The following is a 9312-nucleotide window of genomic DNA, read 5'->3' on the forward strand; positions in this document are numbered from 1 at the left end:
TGTGTGTGTGTGTGTGTGTGTGTGTGTGTGTGTGTGTGTGTGTATGTATATATCCTCTGGTGTATTTATCATGTCCTCTGGTGTGAGGGTGTGTGTGTGTGTCTGCCTATATCCCCTGGTGGGAGGTGTATGTGTGTGTTTATGTGTGTGTGTGTGTGTGTGTGTGTGTGTGTGTGTGTGTTTTTTTATGTGTGTGCCTGCCTGTGTCCTCTGGTATGAGTGTGTATTCGTGGAGGTAAGCAGTGACCTGTTAGTAGGGCTCGTTGTACTGGTAGGGCATGCTGGGGGGATAGTCATCAATCACCTCACCCTCCATGGGCATGCCATTCATGGGCATACCCTCAGGATAGCCGCCGTAGCCGTATCCCTCTCTGGTCACTGGTCAGTGACTCCTATGGTGGCAATGTGCATGCAGTGCATTGTGGGAAATGTAGTTCCGGAAACATAGGCAACAAAAGGAATATTCACCATCAACTGCACAGCCAACATCCATCTGTGCATTCTTGTGTGCCTGGTAATGCAAGAAGGTCAAAGGTCAGGTCTCCTGACCCCAAATTACGGGTGTGCAAATTCACCTCCATTTTCACTAAACACAATCCTTTCAGTGTCTAGCCTTACTGTTACGACTGACCACCTTAGAAAGCTATTACATAGAGCTGACTTGTGGTGGGCGCTTCTTCCACAAGGGGGCGCAGTGCTTACCATGTCCCATGCTGCAGGGTCGTGCTTGAAGAGTGAGTGGGTCAGCTCCACTTTGTTGTTTTTCTTTTTTCTCTTTTAGTTTTGTGGACTTTAAAGTTTGATCTGTTGTGTTGTAGACATGAGTGGTGCAGAGGCTCCCTCTGAGTCGATGGTTTAGCCACGTTTGCATAACAATTCTGGCTGTCTCTCCCTGATAAACTCGGTAACACACTCTCACAGGGACAAATTCACACATACACACACACACACACACACACACAGACACACACAGACACACACACACACAGACACACACACACACACACACACACACACAGACACACACACACACACACACACACACACACAGACACACACACACACACACACACACACACACACACACACACACACACACACACACACACACACACACACTCCCTCACTCCTATCTTCATCTTGTTCACTCCTCTTCATCGCTCCACTCCTCCTAGCCCACAGGCTCCTTGTGCCCTTACCTGCACAAACAGGGGGATGGTCTACATGGATGCGATGTGTGTGTGTGTGTGTGTGTGTGTGTGTGTGTGTGTGTGTGTGCGTGTGTGTGTGTGTGTGTGTGTGTGTGTGTGTGTGTGTGTGTGTGTGTGTGTGTGCGTGTGAGTGTGTGTGATTACGTGAAAAGCAAGACCAGTCCCAAAAAATGGAGTGACTTGACATGTCAGTGGTCAACATTTTCCCTCAAGAAAGGAGGCTAGTGAGTTTGACCACCCTCAATCAAAATGTTACATGATGTTTGGAGTCTTGATTAGTTGAAGCCCTGTTTAAATTTTTTGAAAGATGACTAGGGAGTCAGTTGAAGCACACAGGTGCCACTTGGAGTATCGATAAAACAAGTTGTGTTTTGGTGCTTTTCTACCCATCCCACCTCAGACATGAATGTTGGCAAAAATGTCAGGGTTTGTATAGTGAAATGGGAGCTGTAGAAATAGCTGTAGGCAACTAACTAATCATAACTAACACTAACTAACTCACTAATCATAACTAACACCAACACTGAGCATAAGCATAGCACTAGCATAAGAACATTGTGGTGCAACAAGCCAAAGCAGAACACGAAATCCAAAATATACACACAGACGTATTATATTTTGAATACTTTATGTTTGTCATGTTTTCTTATGCTATTGATAAATGACGACACTGTATTGTTTTCTGGTATCTACATAAAAAAGAGAGAAAATTCTTTACCCCTGTCATTGGAAAATACATGTTCAAAAGAAGACAGGGAACCCCCAACTAACTGCCACTCTTAGGATTTATGCTATCTTTATGCTACAGCACTAATTGATGTAGAAGAAATGTCTTTTATTTGATCCGTACATAAGTTTAATCCCCCACTTAAAGGCCTAATAAATATAAAGACCACTCGTCCCTCAACAAAGGACATTTACAACATTATGCACGACATTCTTATTTATTAAGATACAGCAAATTATATAAAAAAACAACAACATGAAGTACTCATATAAAAGGCAACATTTTTTACAATAAATAAAATCAAATACACAAATAGAATAACAGATTTCTAAAAGATAGAAGGTCATTATGGACTTCAACATAGATCAAAATTATCCAAAACATTCAATTGTGACATACCTGATATACATTGAAGAAAGCTAAAAAATCAGATAAGAATCCAAACACAGTGACATCACACTGACGAATAACGCAGGTAAGCCACATTTTAAACTAAGCCACATGGGTAAACTAAGTTAAAAAAAAAATACACAGACAAGTAACTTCCACAATGCATACATTATCCAATGCAATAAAAAGTTGATTAGATTAGAGGTTGACTGGTGCTAAATGATAATACAGTCATAGAAACCTACACCAATGGAGAAACATTAAATGTCCCAAGCATGGGAAAGAAGGGAAATGTTAGCACTGATAATAAGATCCCTTATCAACGTTAGACTGTGGCAGCACTCAGTATGAGATGGAGAGTCCAGAAGTCATGGTTGGTGTTGGCATCTCATCCCGAGATCCTTCAGCTCCATCTCTGACTGGGGCGTCTCTCTTCTCTGCAGATTCTCATACACTGAGGCCTAAATATGTTACCACACAGAAGGCATTGTCAATGTCATGACTGAACACTTTGATAGATGGTTGTTAAGGTTTTATATAGGGCAGTGCTATCACTGATTTAACTAACATACATTTAATACTTACATCCGTATTCTATTTATAGACTACAGTTCTGCTTTCAATACGATCCTTCCAGGCAAACTCATCTCCAAACTTCAGGACTTAAACCTCAGTGCTACACTGTGTAACTGGGTATTGGACTTCCTGACCAATCGCACACAGAGAGTACAACTGGGGAAGCACCACTCTTCGAATTTGACCATCAGCACTGGCGCCCCACAAGGTTGCGTGCTCAGCCCACTATTATACACTCTCTACACCCATGACTGTACTCCCTCCTGCCCATCCAACTACATCTTTAAATTTGCAGATGACACAACAGTGATTGGCCTCATCTCCAACAACGATGAGGCTGCCTACAGGCAAGAAGTGGGAAACCTGGCAGCCTGGTGTTCTGAGCACAACCTCAGTCTCAACTTAAAGAAAACAAAAGAGATGATCATTGACTTCCGGAAGTCTGCTCAGCACAATCACCATCTCCCACTCTACATCAACGGGGAAGAGGTTGAGCGAGTCACCTCTTTTAAGTTTCTGGGTCTAACGCTGACGGAGGAGTTGTCCTGGGAAAACAACACAGCTTCCGTCTTGGGGAAAGCCCAGCAACGCCTCTTCTACCTCCGGAAGTTGAGGAAAGAACACCTTCCTCAGAGACTACTGAGCAACTTCTACCGCTGCGCTATAGAGAGTGTGCTGACATACTGCCTGAACGTATGGTTCTCCAGCTGCACAAAGGCGGAGCAGGCAGCCTTCCAGAGGCTGATTAAAACAGCAGGCAGGATCATCGGAGCAGAGCTGCCCGACATCTATTCCATCTCCTCCTCCCGATGCCTGCAGCGTTCAAATCGCATCCTCACGGACCCTTCCCACCCTGCCCATTATCTGTTCCCGCTACTCCCGTCAGGGAAAAGGTTCAGATCAACAAAAGCGCGCACCTCCAGAATGGCAAAGAGCTTTTACCCTCGTGCAATAAGGCTTCTCAACAGCTCACCCAAAACCACCCCACCTCCCCCCCGGCCCGGCCCGGCCCGGCCCGGCCCGCCCTCATAGACTGCACTCTTAACACTCCACCCTGCAACTATTGATGCACCTCAATGTATATATTTCTTTTTTTTTTATTTACTCAGGGATATTTATTTATCTATTCATTGATTGTTATTTATTATTATTTAGCTGTGGCAGTTAATGTCCACAGCAATTTAAATTTTTAGCTGTCTGTTGCTGCCTCTACTGTCTCGTTGTTTTTGTGACAGTGACAAATAAAGTACTTTGAACTTTGATGAGGCTGATAACATCCGTCTAGGATGACTTACCTGCAGAGTGTCATACTCAGAGGATGTGCTTCTGGGGTTGAGAGCTGTGTATGTCTCATCAGGGGTGTCAGAATGGACAGCCTATAAGAATATTGGTAGAAGGAGATAATTCTAAAACTTCATGAAGCCCAATTCAATGTCACCAAGCATGTAGCTTTTTTAAAGTGTCTTATTACCCTTTGGTTCATTCTGCTGTTTCTCACAGCTCCTCCACGTCTACTGAGTAAAGAAACAGAGTAAGCCTCATAAAATCTGCTGTCAGTGCTCATACGATTAAACTACAGCTAAGGGAAGAACATTCAGCATTGCCCTGTCAGAGTAAACTAAAAAGAGAGAAAGTTATATATATTCATATATAGAAATAATATGAAGCTAGCAATATACATGGCATTTGTCTTTGCTAAAAATTATTTCAGAGGAAGCACATTTTACTGAATCACCTCATATACACAATTCCAAGTAACAGCAGGACAGCAAGAATGATGAATGTGGTGATAATAGCAAACAGGATGAGGCCAGCCACTTCTAGGGGAAAATGAAAGACTTGATAATGAAACAGTAAATACATGCAGCATTATCAACAGTGCTGTAAGTGATACTTTGCAGGAAAAGCTAACTGGCTTTACATTCTGAATGCCATAATGTGGCAAGATGATGACAACAGTCACAGCTGTTTCAAACCTCCTCCTAATCATCAACACAAGCATCAAATCACATGTTCATCACAGAATTGTGTAAACAAACAGCAGACTTTTAAGAGGCAGAGATACATTTTAGTATTCTCAAAAAACTACACGACACTGACCTTCTGTAGGAACTGCAACTCCAGTAGAGGTCTGAGAGCCAACTTCATTCTCTGCCTCACAGTAGTAAAGTCCACTGGAATCAGAGGTCACATAGAAGCTGATGCTGTCACCTGTGCCCCTAATAAGAGATTCAGCTCCAGTCCTCATATACCAGGTGTAGGTGTGCACTGGTGGGTTGGCATCACTGCTGCAGGTCAGAGTCACAGAACTGCCCTCCACTATTTCCCCAGGACTGATAGACACTGAGACAGTCTTTGGTTTGTCTGTTAAAATGTGTGTTATCTTATAAAATAAGTTTTATCTTAATAAATAACAAAAGCAAGCATGTGACATTTCATTGATGTGTCTGATTTCGGTAACAGTTAGAACTTATAGACCTACAAATAGACAACAAGACATATATTTTATATGCAATAAGTTTTGAAACACATTTGTAAACATTTACAGTCAGTTGTTGTAGCTTACATCGGACTTTGAGAAACACATCAGTGGAGAAGAGACTCTCGTGTCTTCTAACAGCACAGGAGTAACTGCCCTCATCCTCACTGCTGACTGGGTTTAGAAGCAGCCTGTTGTCTCTGGTTGTGTGTTTAAAGGTCACAGGCTGTCTGTTCTTGTACCAGATGAAGGTGGGGTTGTTACTCAGAATACAGTTTGTATTACAGGTGAGTGTCACTTTCTCTCCCTCTTTCACTGCTTCAGGAGTTATCAACACCTGCAGAACTGGAGGATATATTATGTGTAGGGGGACACAGTGCTACGTGTACACACATTTAATTATCAAAATAGTTAAAGGGCCTACCTGTAACAGAGATGCTGACTCCAGGTAATCCAGAGTAACTCTCCCCCTGTTCTGTTGTAAACCTGAATGCATATTCTCCAGAGTGACTCTCTTTCATGTCTTTCAGTCTCAGGGTACAACTATTCTCTTCATTCCCAACATACTCTGTGTGGTTTTGATAGTCTTTATCCAAACTTATATCTACTGGGAGATAGCTTGATTTCTGCTTGTTAAACCAGAAGGTTGTGTTGATGCGGTGATCTCTTGGATATTTGTAGGTGCAGGAAATATCCACCGATGAACCATTCAATACACAGATGCTGTTAGATGAGTAGATCACAGCACAACACTGTTCAGATGGAACACCTACGGCCATATTCAAAATATGTATTAAACACAATATCTATCAGTGTACACATGCACATTATGACTAGGAATATGAAAGGCATCTCTGTAATTATCTATATAAAAACAAGTCGCCTGAGTAAAAGTATGTTTTCTGCTGAATCTGAATAAAAGTGAACTTCAGATCCAAGTATCCTTTGTAATATACATGAAATAGTCATGTAATGTTCTTGAGTTCCATCCCTACTCACACACTGCAGGGGAACGATGAGCCTCATAACCTCTAACTGCACAGGAGTAACTGTTCTCTTCAAAGGGTCTGCTTGAGTCTAGTGGTATAGAGGCTGTGGTTTTGTCTTGTAGATGCTCATTCTTGTACCAGACATAATGAGTGGAACTGATCAGGTATTGTAATTATAAATTCTGATTGCCGTGTGTGGGGAGTTTGGGAGTGTCAAATAAATAGGTTAAAATGACACTGTTAGTATACCTTATGACATGATTTCAAATAATAGTATACATTTATATACACACATTTATACTTTCATAGTGTATAGGCCATATCATCCTAGCATATCTTGGAAGTATTACATTATGTCCACTGTACCTGGCAGCCTCAAGATAAATATTGCAGTCAACATGAGCATGCTTTTAAAACCCATTTCTCACTTCCCCTGCAATAACAAAACATCACACACTCACACTGATTAAGAACAGAGAGGATAAAGAGTTGACTTTGCTCACAGGATGTCCTTACTCTGTCTGAACTAGTCTCAGTAGTGTTCAGTGTCATTTTCACACTCACATGAGAAAAGGTGGAAGCAACTACAACACACTGGACTTCAGTAAGAAAAGAGAAAAGTCTAGCATGCATGTTTACAGGAGAGTAAAGGACACATTTACCATGATGCCATAAATACAACAGACCTATGCTATGCTATGCTATGATGCTATGTATAAAAGAGAAACTCTTTGTTTCTTTAAGAGGAACATGAATGTAAGGAGAGTCAATTGATATTTTCCTTTAAAATGTGAGTGACATGAAACATGGCACCTGTACCCTGCTCTCCAAATGGCTGACAATGTACATGACATGCTATTATTTGTCCTTCCCAAGTTCAATATACAGAAAGGGCAGATCATTTAGAGAAGAAAGATGGGCAAAAATGACATGGTTTTTATCCGTGCAGAAACAAACATGCTAACATAGGAATTCATGGTGAAATTAGTGAAACATTAGAATAAAACAAAGAACTGTCTCTCACATAAAGGCATCACTGTAGTAGTTATGACTGAACATGAACGGATAGGCACCTACCTTCTAACAGAGAGGCCTTTGCCAAATTCTCACTAAAAAGTGAGACTGAAAAAGACGTGTGACTGTTGAAACAAAATGCTGATGAAATTCTCAAGACGCAGGAGGTGCTGCAGGTCAGTTCAGTGTGATTCTGTTTCCCTACAACAGCACCCTCTTTCACCTGCAGGTCTGAGAGGACAGGTAAGCATTCATGAAAGCTTCATCCTAAAATGTAATCCACTGACAATATAAACAGAGTAAAATAATCAAACGTGTAGATTTGATGTACTCATGACTGAGAGAGTGACACCAGATCTGCCTGTTGTCCAGCTCGTTTAAAGACTTGTGTAAAACCGAAACTGAGTGAAATCGAAACCAAAGTGGCTTTCTGCAAGTCTGTCAACAGTCAGGTCACACTTTGGACATTTCGAGTTGCCATTTCCTCTCACCCTCCCTCTCAACTCTTTGCACCACTCTCCCCCAGTCTAATCACCCACCTGTTTTGTACATTGGTTGCCAGGATGCAATAATTCTCTGGAAATAGTGCAAAGTGAATGCACTTCATAAATCCAGATTCAGAATCTCTAACCAAATTACAAACCTGAAAGATATAAAAATAAAATCCTCAGTAAGTTTAGACTTGTTCACACCAGCAGACTGTTACAGAGTGTGTGGATGTGGTTGATGCACAGAGGGTCCTAAACAACTTCCTGTTTCTCACTTCATGGTTAGGGTGCTGTGCAGCCTGAGAGGCCATGCTGTGCAGCACAGAAAAGGACAGAAAACAAGATAAGTAGAGAAATTACTTTTTAATTTAATTGATGAATTGACAGACTGGTTCATTGATTGAGTGGCAAACTTGGTTGCTTGTTTGAAAGTGCTAACTACAGTATGTGAGCAGGTGATGAATCAGTTGTGAAATTAATAGAGGACTACCTCACCTCAAATTCAAATAAATGGAGAAATATTTTAATAAAGACAACATGTAAAACTTTTTGTGTGTTCATTTGTATCAGGCAGTGGTGTGACCAATCAGGTCTCTGTAATTCACAGCATCACTCCTCTGGTGCCCTCTTCAGGAACAGCAGCGTATTGTGATTGGTTACACAGGTGATTGCTCCACAGAATGATGTTCAGCTGTGATGGTGACTGACTCCATCAAAGACTCTACTATCCTGCTTCACAATGGCATTTGCACCTAGCAAGTGCTGATGAAGGACTGTGGATGTAAACTAGCCTTTCTGATTCATTGTCCGTTCCATTCAGTATAACTCTTTCACTCTTTCACTCTCCCCACTCTGCAGTACCCCATACCATTCATTACCTTTCCCCTGCCATAATATATACAAAGGGTATCAAGCACTCCTCAAGCATTCACTTTTTTTTTTATCTCTCTCACATATCTTCTCTCCCTTGGTCTTAATACGTCAAACCAAAAGTAATCCATCTGTAATATTCTTTTCCAGTCACCCACAGTCTGATGCCTCTGTTGTTTTGCCATTTTAACATTTTGCTTACATTTGTCAGTTTCATATATGGCATGTCTGCGCTGCTATTGGCTGCTGCAAACTGCACATCAGCCTCTTCACGCCATCCAAGAAGCACAAAGCGCTGTACTTCCTGACCAGAGGTGGATTTGAGTAATGTTATACGCCACAGAAGCTCTGAGCAAGAGCAGCTTTGTGGAAGCCATTATTACACAGAGCTTCAGTGCTCGCGTGCCCATATCGCGTGCCCATATCTGGTGTCCACCTCTGTGGAACAAAACCACACTCACCACTGGTCAGTGACTCTTATGGTTGCAAAGTGTATACAGTGACAATGTAGAAATCTATTAAATAGAGCTGACTTGTGGTGGGCTGCCTCTTCCACAAGGGGGAGCAG

At 41.8% G+C, this 9312-nt stretch overlaps 1 long non-coding RNA gene across 1 annotated transcript; it reads right to left on the bottom strand.

The window, feature by feature from the left end:
* Positions 1-2685: 2685 nt before the first annotated feature.
* On the bottom strand, positions 2686-5038 carry LOC122128781. The gene is made up of 5 exons (XR_006151606.1): positions 5005-5038; positions 4640-4724; positions 4376-4415; positions 4200-4280; positions 2686-2789 (listed from the first exon to the last, which is right to left on the bottom strand). It is a non-coding gene; the product is annotated as an uncharacterized LOC122128781 (long non-coding RNA).
* Positions 5039-9312: the final 4274 nt, after the last annotated feature.

Source organism: Clupea harengus, chromosome 24 (genome assembly GCF_900700415.2).
Source record: "Clupea harengus chromosome 24, Ch_v2.0.2, whole genome shotgun sequence".
In the NCBI taxonomy this organism is placed as follows: Eukaryota; Metazoa; Chordata; class Actinopteri; order Clupeiformes; family Clupeidae; genus Clupea; species Clupea harengus.